Source organism: Festucalex cinctus, chromosome 19 (assembly GCF_051991245.1).
Source record: "Festucalex cinctus isolate MCC-2025b chromosome 19, RoL_Fcin_1.0, whole genome shotgun sequence".
Lineage (NCBI taxonomy): Eukaryota > Metazoa > Chordata > Actinopteri > Syngnathiformes > Syngnathidae > Festucalex > Festucalex cinctus.
Genome location: NC_135429.1, coordinates 17,647,472 through 17,662,014, shown reverse-complemented (window position 1 = coordinate 17,662,014; position 14,543 = coordinate 17,647,472). Strand labels below are relative to the sequence as shown.

Below are 14,543 nucleotides of genomic sequence, written 5' to 3'. Positions count from 1 at the left end.
CAAGCACAGAGTCCTTTCCTCGTTAGTATAGTGGATAGTATCTCCGCCTGTCACGCGGAAGACTGGGGTTCGATTCCCCAACGGGGAGGTGGTGCCTGTGTGTTTTGCTTTTTGGACACTCAGTTTTCATTGCAAATACAAAGAAAATTACCCTGTTTCCCAGCCTGTTTCGAGTTGGGAACCTTTCGCGTGTGAGCCGAATGTGATAACCACTACACCATGGAAACAGACACTGGCGTTTATCCTGTTGGCAGGATTGGCAAACCGCATAGCGGTCTGGCATTAAGTTTAGTGACAATTTTACCTCTACGCCTGTCCAGGTCGTAAGCACAGAATCCTTTCGTCGTTAGTATAGTGGATAGTATCTCCTCCTGTCACGCGGAAGACTGGGGTTCGATTCCCCAACGGGGAGGTGGTGCCTGTGTGATTTGCTTTTTGGATACTCAGTTTTCATTGCAAATACAAAGAAAATTACCCTGTTTCCCACCCTTTTTCGAGTTGGGAACCTTCCGCGTGTGAGCCGAATGTGATAACCACTACACCATGGAAACAGACGCTGGTGTTTATCCTGTTGGCAGGATTGGAAAACAGCATAGCTGTCTGGCATTCCCTATTTTAGTGACAGTTTTCCTTCTATGCCTGTCCAGGTAGCAAACACAGAGTCCTTTCCTCGTTAGTATTGTGGATAGTATCTTCTCCTGTCACGCGGAAGACTGGGGTTAGATTCCCCAACGGGCACTTGGTACCTGTGTTATTGTATTTTTGGATACTCAGTTTTCATTGCAAATTCAAAGAAAATTGCCAAGTTTCCACCCGGTTTCGAGCTGGGGACCTTTCGCGTGTTAGGCGAATGTGATAACCACTACACCATGGAAACAGACACTGGCGTTTATCCTGTTGGCAGGATTGGCAAACCGCATAGCTGTCTGGCATTAAGTTTAGTGACAGTTTTACCTCTACGCCTGTCCAGGTAGCAAGCACAGAGTCCTTTCCTCGTTAGTATAGTGGATAGTATCTCCGCCTGTCACGCGGAAGACTGGGGTTCGATTCCCCAACGGGGAGGTGGTACCTGTGTGTTTTGCTTTTTGGATACTCAGTTTTCATTGCAAATACAAAGAAAATTACCCTGTTTCCCACCCTGTTTCGAGTTGGGAACCTTCCGCGTGTGAGCCGAATGTGATAACCACTACACCATGGAAACAGACACTGTCGTTTATCCTGTTGGCAGGATTGGCAAACAGCATAGCTGTCTGGCATTCCCGATTTTAGTGACAGTTTTCCCGATATGCCTGTCCAGCTAGCAAACACAGAGTCCTTTCCTCGTTAGTATAGTGGATAATGTCTGCGCCTGTCACGTGCAAGACTGGGGTTCGATTCCCTGATGGGGAAGTGAGTGCAGCTGCAATCCAATTTTGGATACTCAGTTTTCATTGCAAATACAAAGAAAATTGCCCTGTTTCCCACCTGGTTTCGAGTTGGGGACCTTTCGCGTGTGAGGCGAATGTGATAACCACTACACCATGGAAACAGACACTGGCGTTTATACTGTTGGCAGGATTGGCAAACAGCATTGCTGTCTGGCATTCCCTATTTTAGTGACAGTTTTCCCTCTATGCCTGTCCATGAAGCATACACAGAGTCCTGTCCTCGTTCGTATAGTGGATAGTATCTTCTCCTGTCACGCGGAAGACTGGGGTTAGATTCCCCAACGGGCACTTGGTACCTGTGCTATTGTGTTTTTGGATACTCAGTTTTCATTGAAAATTCAAAGAAATTTACCAAGTTTCCACCCGGTTTCGAGCTGGGGACCTTTCGCGTGTGAGGCGAATGTGATAACCACTACACCATGGAAACAGACACTGGCGTTTATCCTGTTGGCAGGATTGGCAAACAGCATAGCTGTCTTGCATTCCCGATTTTAGTGACAGTTTTCCCTCTACGCCTGTCCAGGTAGCAAGCACAGAGTCCTTTCCTCGTTAGTATAGTGGATAGTATCTCCGCCTGTCACGCGGAAGACTGGGGTTCGATTCCCCAACGGGGAGGTGGTGCCTGTGTGTTTTGCTTTTTGGACACTCAGTTTTCATTGCAAATACAAAGAAAATTACCCTGTTTCCCAGCCTGTTTCGAGTTGGGAACCTTTCGCGTGTGAGCCGAATGTGATAACCACTACACCATGGAAACAGACACTGGCGTTTATCCTGTTGGCAGGATTGGCAAACCGCATAGCTGTCTGGCATTAAGTTTAGTGACAATTTTACCTCTACGCCTGTCCAGGTCGTAAGCACAGAATCCTTTCGTCGTTAGTATAGTGGATAGTATCTCCTCCTGTCACGCGGAAGACTGGGGTTCGATTCCCCAACGGGGAGGTGGTGCCTGTGTGATTTGCTTTTTGGATACTCAGTTTTCATTGCAAATACAAAGAAAATTACCCTGTTTCCCACCCTTTTTCGAGTTGGGAACCTTCCGCGTGTGAGCCGAATGTGATAACCACTACACCATGGAAACAGACGCTGGTGTTTATCCTGTTGGCAGGATTGGAAAACAGCATAGCTGTCTGGCATTCCCTATTTTAGTGACAGTTTTCCTTCTATGCCTGTCCAGGTAGCAAACACAGAGTCCTTTCCTCGTTAGTATTGTGGATAGTATCTTCTCCTGTCACGCGGAAGACTGGGGTTAGATTCCCCAACGGGCACTTGGTACCTGTGTTATTGTATTTTTGGATACTCAGTTTTCATTGCAAATTCAAAGAAAATTGCCAAGTTTCCACCCGGTTTCGAGCTGGGGACCTTTCGCGTGTTAGGCGAATGTGATAACCACTACACCATGGAAACAGACGTAGGCGTTTATACTGTTGGCAGGATTGGCAAACAGCAGAGCTGTCTGGCATTCCCTATTTTAGTGACAGTTTTCCCTCTATGCCTGTCCATGTAGCATACACAGAGTCATTTCCTCGTTCGTATAGTGGATAGTATCTTCTCCTGTCACGCGGAAGACTGGGGTGAGATTCCCCAACGGGCACTTGGTACCTGTGCTATTGTATTTTTGGATACTCAGTTTTCATTGCAAATTCAAAGAAAATTGCCAAGTTTCCACCCGGTTTCGAGCTGGGGACCTTTCGCGTGTGAGGCGAATGTGATAACCACTACACCATGGAAACAGACACTGGCGTTTATCCTGTTGGCAGGATTGGCAAACAGCATAGCTGTCTTGCATTCCCGATTTTAGTGACAGTTTTCCCTCTACGCCTGTCCAGGTAGCAAGCACAGAGTCCTTTCCTCGTTAGTATAGTGGATAGTATCTCCGCCTGTCACGCGGAAGACTGGGGTTCGATTCCCCAACGGGGAGGTGGTGCCTGTGTGTTTTGCTTTTTGGATACTCAGTTTTCATTGCAAATTCAAAGAAAATTGCCAAGTTTCCACCCGGTTTCGAGCTGGGGACCTTTCGCGTGTTAGGCGAATGTGATAACCACTACACCATGGAAACAGACACTGGAGTTTATCCTGTTGGCCGGATTGGCAAACAGCATAGCTGTCTGGCATTCCCGATTTTAGTGACAGTTTTCCCTCTACGCCTGTCCAGGTAGCAAGCACAGAGTCCTTTCCTCGTTAGTATAGTGGATAGTATCTCTGCCTGTCACGTGCAAGACTGTGGTTAGATTCCCTGAAGGGGAGGTGAGTGAAGGTGCAATTCAATTTTTGGATACTCAGTTTTCATTGCAAATACAAAGAAAATTACCCTGTTTCCCACCCTGTTTCGAGTTGGTAACCTTCCGCGTGTGAGCTGAATGTGATAACCACTACACCATGGAAACAGACGCTGGCGTTTATCCTGTTGGCAGGTTTGGCAAACAGCATAGCTGTCTGGCATTCACAAGTTTAGTGACAGTTTTACCTCTACGCCTGTCCAGGTCGCAAGCACAGAATCCTTTCCTCGTTAGTATAGTGGATAGTATCTCCTCCTGTCACGCTGAAGACTGGGGTTCGATTCCCCAACGGGGAGGTGGTGCCTGTGTGTTTTGCTTTTTGGATACTCAGTTTTCATTGCAAATACAAAGAAAATTACCCTGTTTCCCACCCTGTTTCGAGTTGGGAACCTTCCGCGTGTGAGCCGAATGTGATAACCACTACACCATGGAAACAGACGCTGGCGTTTATCCTGTTGGCAGGATTGGAAAACAGCATAGCTGTCTGGCATTCCCTATTTTAGTGACAGTTTTCCTTCTATGCCTGTCCAGGTAGCATACACAGAGTCCTTTCCTCGTTCGTATAGTGGATAGTGTCTTCTCCTGTCACGCGGAAGACTGGGGTTAGATTCCCCAACGGGCACTTGGTACCTGTGCTATTGTATTTTTGGATACTCAGTTTTCATTGCAAATTCAAAGAAAATGGCCAAGTTTCCACCCGGTTTCGAGCTGGGGACCTTTCGCGTGTTAGGGGAATGTGATAACCACTACACCATGGAAACAGACGTAGGCGTTTATACTATTGGCAGGATTGGCAAACAGCATAGCTGTCTGGCATTCCCTATTTTAGTGACAGTTTTCCCTCTATGCCTGTCCATGTAGCATACACAGAGTCATTTCCTCGTTCGTATAGTGGATAGTATCTTCTCCTGTCACGCGGAAGACTGGGGTGAGATTCCCCAACGGGCACTTGGTACCTGTGCTATTGTATTTTTGGATTCTCAGTTTTCATTGCAAATTCAAAGAAAATTGCCAAGTTTCCACCCAGTTTCGAGCTGGGGACCTTTCGTGTGTTAGGCGAATGTGACAACCACTACACCATGGAAACAGACAATGGCGTTTACTCTGTTGGCCGGATTGGCAAACAGCATAGCTGTCTGGCATTCCCGATTTTAGTGACAGTTTTCCCGATATGCCTGTCCAGCTAGCAAACACAGAGTCCTTTCCTCGTTAGTATAGTGGGTAGTGTCTCCGCCTGCCACGTGCAAGACTGGGGTTCGATTCCCTGATGGGGAAGTGAATGCAGCTGCAATCCAATTTTGGATACTCAGTTTTCATTGCAAATTCAAAGAAAATTGCCAAGTTTCCACCCGGTTTCGAGCTGGCGACCTTTCGCGTGTGAGGCGAATGTGATAACCACTACACCATGGAAACAGACACTGGCGTTTATCCTGTTGGCAGGATTGGCAAACAGCATAGCTGTCTGGCATTCACAAGTTTAGTGACAGTTTTACCTCTACGCCTGTCCAGGTAGCAAGCACAGAGTCCTTTCCTCGTTAGTATAGTGGATAGTATCTCCGCCTGTCACGCGGAAGACTGGGGTTCGATTCCCCAACGGGGAGGTGGTACCTGTGTGTTTTGCTTTTTGGATACTCAGTTTTCATTGCAAATACAAAGAAAATTACCCTGTTTCCCACCCTGTTTCGAGTTGGGAACCTTCCGCGTGTGAGCCAAATGTGATAACCACTACACCATGGAAACAGACGCTGGCGTTTATCCTGTTGGCAGGATTGGCAAACAGCATAGCTGTCTGGCATTCACAAGTTTAGTGACAGTTTTACCTCTACGCCTGTCCAGGTCGCAAGCACAGAATCCTTTCCTCGTTAGTATAGTGGATAGTATCTCCGCCTGTCACGCGGAAGACTGGGGTTCGATTCCCCAACGGGGAGGTGGTACCTGTGTGTTTTGCTTTTTGGATACTCAGTTTTCATTGCAAATACAAAGAAAATTACCCTGTTTCCCACCCTGTTTCGAGTTGGGAACCTTCCGCGTGTGAGCCGAATGTGATAACCACTACACCATGGAAACAGACGCTGGCGTTTATCCTGTTGGCAGGATTGGCAAACAGCATAGCTGTCTGGCATTCACAAGTTTAGTGACAGTTTTACCTCTACGCCTGTCCAGGTCGCAAGCACAGAATCCTTTCCTCGTTTGTATAGTGGATAGTATCTCTGCCTGTCACGCGCAAGACTGTGGTTAGATTCCCTGAAGGGGAGGTGAGTGCAGGTGCAATTCAGTTTTTGGATACTCAGTTTTCATTGCAAATACAAAGAAAATTACCCTGTTTCCCACCCGGTTTCGAGTTGGGAACCTTTCGCTTGTGAGGAGAATGTGATAACCACTACACCATGGAAACAGACACTGGCGTTTATCCTGTTGGCAGGTTTGGCAAACAGCATAGCTGTCTTGCATTCCCGATTTTAGTGACAGTTTTCCCTCTACGCCTGTCCAGGTATCAAGCACAGAGTCCTTTCCTCGTTAGTATAGTGGATAGTATCTCCGCCTGTCACGCGGAAGACTGGGGTTCGATTCCCCAACGGGGAGGTGGTGCCTGTGTGTTTTGCTTTTTGGACACTCAGTTTTCATTGCAAATACAAAGAAAATTACCCTGTTTCCCACCCTGTTTCGAGTTGGGAACCTTTCGCGTGTGAGCCGAATGTGATAACCACTACACCATGGAAACAGACACTGTTGTTTATCCTGTTGGCAGGATTGGCAAACCGCATAGCTGTCTGGCATTAAGTTTAGTGACAATTTTACCTCTACGCCTGTCCAGGTCGCAAGCACAGAATCCTTTCGTCGTTAGTATAGTGGATAGTATCTCCTCCTGTCACGCGGAAGACTGGGGTTCGATTCCCCAACGGGGAGGTGGTGCCTGTGTGTTTTGCTTTTTGGATACTCAGTTTTCATTGCAAATACAAAGAAAATTACCCTGTTTCCCACCCTTTTTCGAGTTGGGAACCTTCCGCGTGTGAGCCGAATGTGATAACCACTACACCATGGAAACAGACGCTGGTGTTTATCCTGTTGGCAGGATTGGAAAACAGCATAGCTGTCTGGCATTCCCTATTTTAGTGACAGTTTTCCTTCTATGCCTGTCCAGGTAGCAAACACAGAGTCCTTTCCTCGTTAGTATTGTGGATAGTATCTTCTCCTGTCACGCGGAAGACTGGGGTGAGATGCCCCAACGGGCACTTGGTACCTGTGCTATTGTATTTTTGGATACTCAGTTTTCATTGCAAATTCAAAGAAAATTGCCAAGTTTCCACCCGGTTTCGAGCTGGGGACCTTTCGCGTGTGAGGCGAATGTGATAACCACTACACCATGGAAACAGACACTGGCGTTTATCCTGTTGGCAGGATTGGCAAACAGCATAGCTGTCTTGCATTCCCGATTTTAGTGACAGTTTTCCCTCTACGCCTGTCCAGGTAGCAAGCACAGAGTCCTTTCCTCGTTAGTATAGTGGATAGTATCTCAGCCTGTCACACGGAAGACTGGGGTTCGATTCCCCAACGGGGAGGTGGTGCCTGTGTGTTTTGCTTTTTGGATACTCAGTTTTCATTGCAAATTCAAAGAAAATTGCCAAGTTTCCACCCGGTTTCGAGCTGGGGACCTTTCGCGTGTTAGGCGAATGTGATAACCACTACACCTTGGAAACAGACACTGGCGTTTACTCTGTTGGCCGGATTGGCAAACAGCATAGCTGTCTGGCATTCCCGATTTTAGTGACAGTTTTCCCTCTACGCCTGTCCAGGCAGCAAACACAGAGTCCTTTCCTCGTTAGTATAGTGGATAGTATCTCTGCCTGTCACGCGCAAGACTGTGGTTAGATTCCCTGAAGGGGAGGTGAGTGCAGGTGCAATTCAATTTTTGGATACTCAGTTTTCATTGCAAATACAAAGAAAATTACCCTGTTTCCCACCCTGTTTCGAGTTGGGAACCTTCCGCGTGTGAGCCGAATGTGATAACCACTACACCATGGAAACAGACGCTGGCGTTTATCCTGTTGGCAGGATTGGCAAACAGCATAGCTGTCTGGCATTCACAAGTTTAGTGACAGTTTTACCTCTACGCCTGTCCAGGTCGCAAGCACAGAATCCTTTCCTCGTTAGTATAGTGGATAGTATCTCCGCCTGTCACGCGGAAGACTGGGGTTCGATTCCCCAACGGGGAGGTGGTACCTGTGTGTTTTGCTTTTTGGATACTCAGTTTTCATTGCAAATACAAAGAAAATTACCCTGTTTCCCACCCTGTTTCGAGTTGGGAACCTTCCGCGTGTGAGCCGAATGTGATAACCACTACACCATGGAAACAGACGCTGGCGTTTATCCTGTTGGCAGGATTGGCAAACAGCATAGCTGTCTGGCATTCACAAGTTTAGTGACAGTTTTACCTCTACGCCTGTCCAGGTCGCAAGCACAGAATCCTTTCCTCGTTTGTATAGTGGATAGTATCTCTGCCTGTCACGCGCAAGACTGTGGTTAGATTCCCTGAAGGGGAGGTGAGTGCAGGTGCAATTCAGTTTTTGGATACTCAGTTTTCATTGCAAATACAAAGAAAATTACCCTGTTTCCCACCCGGTTTCGAGTTGGGAACCTTTCGCTTGTGAGGAGAATGTGATAACCACTACACCATGGAAACAGACACTGGCGTTTATCCTGTTGGCAGGTTTGGCAAACAGCATAGCTGTCTTGCATTCCCGATTTTAGTGACAGTTTTCCCTCTACGCCTGTCCAGGTATCAAGCACAGAGTCCTTTCCTCGTTAGTATAGTGGATAGTATCTCCGCCTGTCACGCGGAAGACTGGGGTTCGATTCCCCAACGGGGAGGTGGTGCCTGTGTGTTTTGCTTTTTGGACACTCAGTTTTCATTGCAAATACAAAGAAAATTACCCTGTTTCCCACCCTGTTTCGAGTTGGGAACCTTTCGCGTGTGAGCCGAATGTGATAACCACTACACCATGGAAACAGACACTGGCGTTTATCCTGTTGGCAGGATTGGCAAACCGCATAGCTGTCTGGCATTAATTTTAGTGACAATTTTACCTCTACGCCTGTCCAGGTCGCAAGCACAGAATCCTTTCGTCGTTAGTATAGTGGATAGTATCTCCTCCTGTCACGCGGAAGACTGGGGTTCGATTCCCCAACGGGGAGGTGGTGCCTGTGTGTTTTGCTTTTTGGATACTCAGTTTTCATTGCAAATACAAAGAAAATTACCCTGTTTCCCACCCTTTTTCGAGTTGGGAACCTTCCGCGTGTGAGCCGAATGTGATAACCACTACACCATGGAAACAGACGCTGGTGTTTATCCTGTTGGCAGGATTGGAAAACAGCATAGCTGTCTGGCATTCCCTATTTTAGTGACAGTTTTCCTTCTATGCCTGTCCAGGTAGCAAACACAGAGTCCTTTCCTCGTTAGTATTGTGGATAGTATCTTCTCCTGTCACGCGGAAGACTGGGGTGAGATGCCCCAACGGGCACTTGGTACCTGTGCTATTGTATTTTTGGATACTCAGTTTTCATTGCAAATTCAAAGAAAATTGCCAAGTTTCCACCCGGTTTCGAGCTGGGGACCTTTCGCGTGTGAGGCGAATGTGATAACCACTACACCATGGAAACAGACACTGGCGTTTATCCTGTTGGCAGGATTGGCAAACAGCATAGCTGTCTTGCATTCCCGATTTTAGTGACAGTTTTCCCTCTACGCCTGTCCAGGTAGCAAGCACAGAGTCCTTTCCTCGTTAGTATAGTGGATAGTATCTCAGCCTGTCACACGGAAGACTGGGGTTCGATTCCCCAACGGGGAGGTGGTGCCTGTGTGTTTTGCTTTTTGGATACTCAGTTTTCATTGCAAATTCAAAGAAAATTGCCAAGTTTCCACCCGGTTTCGAGCTGGGGACCTTTCGCGTGTTAGGCGAATGTGATAACCACTACACCTTGGAAACAGACACTGGCGTTTACTCTGTTGGCCGGATTGGCAAACAGCATAGCTGTCTGGCATTCCCGATTTTAGTGACAGTTTTCCCTCTACGCCTGTCCAGGCAGCAAACACAGAGTCCTTTCCTCGTTAGTATAGTGGATAGTATCTCTGCCTGTCACGCGCAAGACTGTGGTTAGATTCCCTGAAGGGGAGGTGAGTGCAGGTGCAATTCAATTTTTGGATACTCAGTTTTCATTGCAAATACAAAGAAAATTACCCTGTTTCCCACCCTGTTTCGAGTTGGGAACCTTTCGCGTGTGAGCCGAATGTGATAACCACTACACCATGGAAACAGACACTGGCGTTTATCCTGTTGGCAGGATTGGCAAACAGCATAGCTGTCTGGCATTCACAAGTTTAGTGACAGTTTTACCTCTACGCCTGTCCAGGTCGCAAGCACAGAATCCTTTCCTCGTTAGTATAGTGGATAGTATCTCCTCCTGTCACGCGGAAGACTGGGGTTCGATTCCCCAACGGGGAGGTGGTGCCTGTGTGTTTTGCTTTTTGGATACTCAGTTTTCATTGCAAATACAAAGAAAATTACCCTGTTTCCCACCCTGTTTCGAGTTGGGAACCTTCCGCGTGTGAGCCGAATGTGATAACCACTACACCATGGAAACAGACGCTGGCGTTTATCCTGTTGGCAGGATTGGCAAACAGCATAGCTGTCTGGCATTCACAAGTTTAGTGACAGTTTTACCTCTACGCCTGTCCAGGTCGCAAGCACAGAATCCTTTCCTCGTTAGTATAGTGGATTGTATCTCCTCCTGTCACGCGGAAGACTGGGGTTCGATTCCCCAACGGGGAGGTGGTGCCTGTGTGTTTTGCTTTTTGGATACTCAGTTTTCATTGCAAATACAAAGAAAATTACCCTGTTTCCCACCCTGTTTCGAGTTGGGAACCTTTCGCGTGTGAGCCGAATGTGATAACCACTACACCATGGAAACAGACACTGTCGTTTATCCTGTTGGCAGGATTGGCAAACAGCATAGCTGTCTTGCATTCCCGATTTTAGTGACAGTTTTCCCTCTACGCCTGTCCAGGTAGCAAGCACAGAGTCCTTTCCTCGTTAGTATAGTGGATAGTATCTCCGCCTGTCACGCGGAAGACTGGGGTTCGATTCCCCAACGGGGAGGTGGTGCCTGTGTGTTTTGCTTTTTGGATACTGAGTTTTCATTGCAAATACATAGAAAATTACCCTGTTTCCCACCCTGTTTCGAGTTGGGAACCTTCCGCGTGTGAGCCGAATGTGATAACCACTACACCATGGAAACAGACGCTGGCGTTTATCCTGTTGGCAGGATTGGAAAACAGCATAGCTGTCTGGCATTCCCGATTTTAGTGACAGTTTTCCCTCTACGCCTGTCCAGGTAGCAAGCACAGAGTCCTTTCCTCGTTAGTATAGTGGATAGTATCTCCGCCTGTCATGCGGAAGACTGGGGTTCGATTCCCCAACGGGGAGGTGGTGCCTGTGTGTTTTGCTTTTTGGATACTCAGTTTTCATTGCAAATTCAAAGAAAATTGCCAAGTTTCCACCCGGTTTCGAGCTGGGGACCTTTCACGTGTTAGGCGAATGTGATAACCACTACACCATGGAAACAGACACTGGAGTTTACTCTGTTGGCCGGATTGGCAAACAGCATAGCTGTCTGGCATTCCCGATTTTAGTGACAGTTTTCCATCTACGCCTGTCCAGGTAGCAAGCACAGAGTCCTTTCCTCGTTAGTATAGTGGATAGTATCTCTGCCTGTCACGCGCAAGACTGTGGTTAGATTCCCTGAAGGGGAGGTGAGTGCAGGTGCAATTCAATTTTTGGATACTCAGTTTTCATTGCAAATACAAAGAAAATTACCCTGTTTCCCACGCGGTTTCGAGTTGGGAACCTTTCGCTTGTGAGGAGAATGTGATAACCACTACACCATGGAAACAGACACTGGCGTTTATCCTGTTGGCAGGATTGGCAAACAGCATAGCTGTCTGGCATTAAGTTTAGTGACAGTTTTCCCTCTACACCTGTCCAGGTAGCAAGCACAGAGTCCTTTCCTCGTTAGTATAGTGGATAGTATCTCCGCCTGTCACGCGGAAGACTGGGGTTCGATTCCCCAACGGGGAGGTGGTGCCTGTGTGTTTTGCTTTTTGGACACTCAGTTTTCATTGCAAATACAAAGAAAATTACCCTGTTTCCCACCCTGTTTCGAGTTGGGAACCTTTCGCGTGTGAGCCGAATGTGATAACCACTACACCATGGAAACAGACACTGGCGTTTATCCTGTTGGCAGGATTGGCAAACCGCATAGCTGTCTGGCATTAATTTTAGTGACAATTTTACCTCTACGCCTGTCCAGGTCGCAAGCACAGAATCCTTTCGTCGTTAGTATAGTGGATAGTATCTCCTCCTGTCACGCGGAAGACTGGGGTTCGATTCCCCAACGGGGAGGTGGTGCCTGTGTGTTTTGCTTTTTGGATACTCAGTTTTCATTGCAAATACAAAGAAAATTACCCTGTTTCCCACCCTTTTTCGAGTTGGGAACCTTCCGCGTGTGAGCCGAATGTGATAACCACTACACCATGGAAACAGACGCTGGTGTTTATCCTGTTGGCAGGATTGGAAAACAGCATAGCTGTCTGGCATTCCCTATTTTAGTGACAGTTTTCCTTCTATGCCTGTCCAGGTAGCAAACACAGAGTCCTTTCCTCGTTAGTATTGTGGATAGTATCTTCTCCTGTCACGCGGAAGACTGGGGTGAGATGCCCCAACGGGCACTTGGTACCTGTGCTATTGTATTTTTGGATACTCAGTTTTCATTGCAAATTCAAAGAAAATTGCCAAGTTTCCACCCGGTTTCGAGCTGGGGACCTTTCGCGTGTGAGGCGAATGTGATAACCACTACACCATGGAAACAGACACTGGCGTTTATCCTGTTGGCAGGATTGGCAAACAGCATAGCTGTCTTGCATTCCCGATTTTAGTGACAGTTTTCCCTCTACGCCTGTCCAGGTAGCAAGCACAGAGTCCTTTCCTCGTTAGTATAGTGGATAGTATCTCAGCCTGTCACACGGAAGACTGGGGTTCGATTCCCCAACGGGGAGGTGGTGCCTGTGTGTTTTGCTTTTTGGATACTCAGTTTTCATTGCAAATTCAAAGAAAATTGCCAAGTTTCCACCCGGTTTCGAGCTGGGGACCTTTCGCGTGTTAGGCGAATGTGATAACCACTACACCTTGGAAACAGACACTGGCGTTTACTCTGTTGGCCGGATTGGCAAACAGCATAGCTGTCTGGCATTCCCGATTTTAGTGACAGTTTTCCCTCTACGCCTGTCCAGGCAGCAAACACAGAGTCCTTTCCTCGTTAGTATAGTGGATAGTATCTCTGCCTGTCACGCGCAAGACTGTGGTTAGATTCCCTGAAGGGGAGGTGAGTGCAGGTGCAATTCAATTTTTGGATACTCAGTTTTCATTGCAAATACAAAGAAAATTACCCTGTTTCCCACCCTGTTTCGAGTTGGGAACCTTTCGCGTGTGAGCCGAATGTGATAACCACTACACCATGGAAACAGACACTGGCGTTTATCCTGTTGGCAGGATTGGCAAACAGCATAGCTGTCTGGCATTCACAAGTTTAGTGACAGTTTTACCTCTACGCCTGTCCAGGTCGCAAGCACAGAATCCTTTCCTCGTTAGTATAGTGGATAGTATCTCCTCCTGTCACGCGGAAGACTGGGGTTCGATTCCCCAACGGGGAGGTGGTGCCTGTGTGTTTTGCTTTTTGGATACTCAGTTTTCATTGCAAATACAAAGAAAATTACCCTGTTTCCCACCCTGTTTCGAGTTGGGAACCTTCCGCGTGTGAGCCGAATGTGATAACCACTACACCATGGAAACAGACGCTGGCGTTTATCCTGTTGGCAGGATTGGCAAACAGCATAGCTGTCTGGCATTCACAAGTTTAGTGACAGTTTTACCTCTACGCCTGTCCAGGTCGCAAGCACAGAATCCTTTCCTCGTTAGTATAGTGGATTGTATCTCCTCCTGTCACGCGGAAGACTGGGGTTCGATTCCCCAACGGGGAGGTGGTGCCTGTGTGTTTTGCTTTTTGGATACTCAGTTTTCATTGCAAATACAAAGAAAATTACCCTGTTTCCCACCCTGTTTCGAGTTGGGAACCTTTCGCGTGTGAGCCGAATGTGATAACCACTACACCATGGAAACAGACACTGTCGTTTATCCTGTTGGCAGGATTGGCAAACAGCATAGCTGTCTTGCATTCCCGATTTTAGTGACAGTTTTCCCTCTACGCCTGTCCAGGTAGCAAGCACAGAGTCCTTTCCTCGTTAGTATAGTGGATAGTATCTCCGCCTGTCACGCGGAAGACTGGGGTTCGATTCCCCAACGGGGAGGTGGTGCCTGTGTGTTTTGCTTTTTGGATACTGAGTTTTCATTGCAAATACATAGAAAATTACCCTGTTTCCCACCCTGTTTCGAGTTGGGAACCTTCCGCGTGTGAGCCGAATGTGATAACCACTACACCATGGAAACAGACGCTGTCGTTTATCCTGTTGGCAGGATTGGAAAACAGCATAGCTGTCTGGCATTCCCGATTTTAGTGACAGTTTTCCCTCTACGCCTGTCCAGGTAGCAAGCACAGAGTCCTTTCCTCGTTAGTATAGTGGATAGTATCTCCGCCTGTCATGCGGAAGACTGGGGTTCGATTCCCCAACGGGGAGGTGGTGCCTGTGTGTTTTGCTTTTTGGATACTCAGTTTTCATTGCAAATTCAAAGAAAATTGCCAAGTTTCCACCCGGTTTCGAGCTGGGGACCTT

The 14,543-nt window shown here is 47.5% G+C and overlaps 20 non-coding genes across 20 annotated transcripts; 12 read left to right on the top strand and 8 right to left on the bottom strand.

The window, feature by feature from the left end:
• The first annotated feature begins 16 nt into the window (after positions 1-16).
• trnad-guc (transfer RNA aspartic acid (anticodon GUC)) lies at positions 17-88 on the top strand. Its single transcript has one exon. It is a non-coding gene; the product is annotated as a tRNA-Asp (tRNA).
• Positions 89-804: 716 nt separating this feature from the next.
• Positions 805-877, bottom strand: trnav-aac (transfer RNA valine (anticodon AAC)). Its single transcript has one exon. It is a non-coding gene; the product is annotated as a tRNA-Val (tRNA).
• Positions 878-990: 113 nt separating this feature from the next.
• trnad-guc (transfer RNA aspartic acid (anticodon GUC)) lies at positions 991-1,062 on the top strand. The gene has a single exon. It is a non-coding gene; the product is annotated as a tRNA-Asp (tRNA).
• A 719-nt stretch (positions 1,063-1,781) lies between these two features.
• Positions 1,782-1,854, bottom strand: trnav-cac (transfer RNA valine (anticodon CAC)). Its single transcript has one exon. It is a non-coding gene; the product is annotated as a tRNA-Val (tRNA).
• A 116-nt stretch (positions 1,855-1,970) lies between these two features.
• On the top strand, positions 1,971-2,042 carry trnad-guc (transfer RNA aspartic acid (anticodon GUC)). Its single transcript has one exon. It is a non-coding gene; the product is annotated as a tRNA-Asp (tRNA).
• A 716-nt stretch (positions 2,043-2,758) lies between these two features.
• Positions 2,759-2,831, bottom strand: trnav-aac (transfer RNA valine (anticodon AAC)). The gene has a single exon. It is a non-coding gene; the product is annotated as a tRNA-Val (tRNA).
• Positions 2,832-3,084: 253 nt separating this feature from the next.
• trnav-cac (transfer RNA valine (anticodon CAC)) lies at positions 3,085-3,157 on the bottom strand. The gene has a single exon. It is a non-coding gene; the product is annotated as a tRNA-Val (tRNA).
• Positions 3,158-3,273: 116 nt separating this feature from the next.
• On the top strand, positions 3,274-3,345 carry trnad-guc (transfer RNA aspartic acid (anticodon GUC)). Its single transcript has one exon. It is a non-coding gene; the product is annotated as a tRNA-Asp (tRNA).
• Positions 3,346-3,410: 65 nt separating this feature from the next.
• Positions 3,411-3,483, bottom strand: trnav-aac (transfer RNA valine (anticodon AAC)). The gene has a single exon. It is a non-coding gene; the product is annotated as a tRNA-Val (tRNA).
• A 1,749-nt stretch (positions 3,484-5,232) lies between these two features.
• On the top strand, positions 5,233-5,304 carry trnad-guc (transfer RNA aspartic acid (anticodon GUC)). The gene has a single exon. It is a non-coding gene; the product is annotated as a tRNA-Asp (tRNA).
• Positions 5,305-5,559: 255 nt separating this feature from the next.
• On the top strand, positions 5,560-5,631 carry trnad-guc (transfer RNA aspartic acid (anticodon GUC)). Its single transcript has one exon. It is a non-coding gene; the product is annotated as a tRNA-Asp (tRNA).
• A 583-nt stretch (positions 5,632-6,214) lies between these two features.
• On the top strand, positions 6,215-6,286 carry trnad-guc (transfer RNA aspartic acid (anticodon GUC)). Its single transcript has one exon. It is a non-coding gene; the product is annotated as a tRNA-Asp (tRNA).
• A 716-nt stretch (positions 6,287-7,002) lies between these two features.
• On the bottom strand, positions 7,003-7,075 carry trnav-cac (transfer RNA valine (anticodon CAC)). Its single transcript has one exon. It is a non-coding gene; the product is annotated as a tRNA-Val (tRNA).
• Positions 7,076-7,845: 770 nt separating this feature from the next.
• Positions 7,846-7,917, top strand: trnad-guc (transfer RNA aspartic acid (anticodon GUC)). The gene has a single exon. It is a non-coding gene; the product is annotated as a tRNA-Asp (tRNA).
• A 583-nt stretch (positions 7,918-8,500) lies between these two features.
• On the top strand, positions 8,501-8,572 carry trnad-guc (transfer RNA aspartic acid (anticodon GUC)). The gene has a single exon. It is a non-coding gene; the product is annotated as a tRNA-Asp (tRNA).
• A 716-nt stretch (positions 8,573-9,288) lies between these two features.
• Positions 9,289-9,361, bottom strand: trnav-cac (transfer RNA valine (anticodon CAC)). Its single transcript has one exon. It is a non-coding gene; the product is annotated as a tRNA-Val (tRNA).
• Positions 9,362-10,785: 1,424 nt separating this feature from the next.
• trnad-guc (transfer RNA aspartic acid (anticodon GUC)) lies at positions 10,786-10,857 on the top strand. Its single transcript has one exon. It is a non-coding gene; the product is annotated as a tRNA-Asp (tRNA).
• Positions 10,858-11,763: 906 nt separating this feature from the next.
• On the top strand, positions 11,764-11,835 carry trnad-guc (transfer RNA aspartic acid (anticodon GUC)). The gene has a single exon. It is a non-coding gene; the product is annotated as a tRNA-Asp (tRNA).
• Positions 11,836-12,551: 716 nt separating this feature from the next.
• On the bottom strand, positions 12,552-12,624 carry trnav-cac (transfer RNA valine (anticodon CAC)). Its single transcript has one exon. It is a non-coding gene; the product is annotated as a tRNA-Val (tRNA).
• A 1,424-nt stretch (positions 12,625-14,048) lies between these two features.
• Positions 14,049-14,120, top strand: trnad-guc (transfer RNA aspartic acid (anticodon GUC)). The gene has a single exon. It is a non-coding gene; the product is annotated as a tRNA-Asp (tRNA).
• The last annotated feature ends 423 nt before the right edge of the window (positions 14,121-14,543 follow it).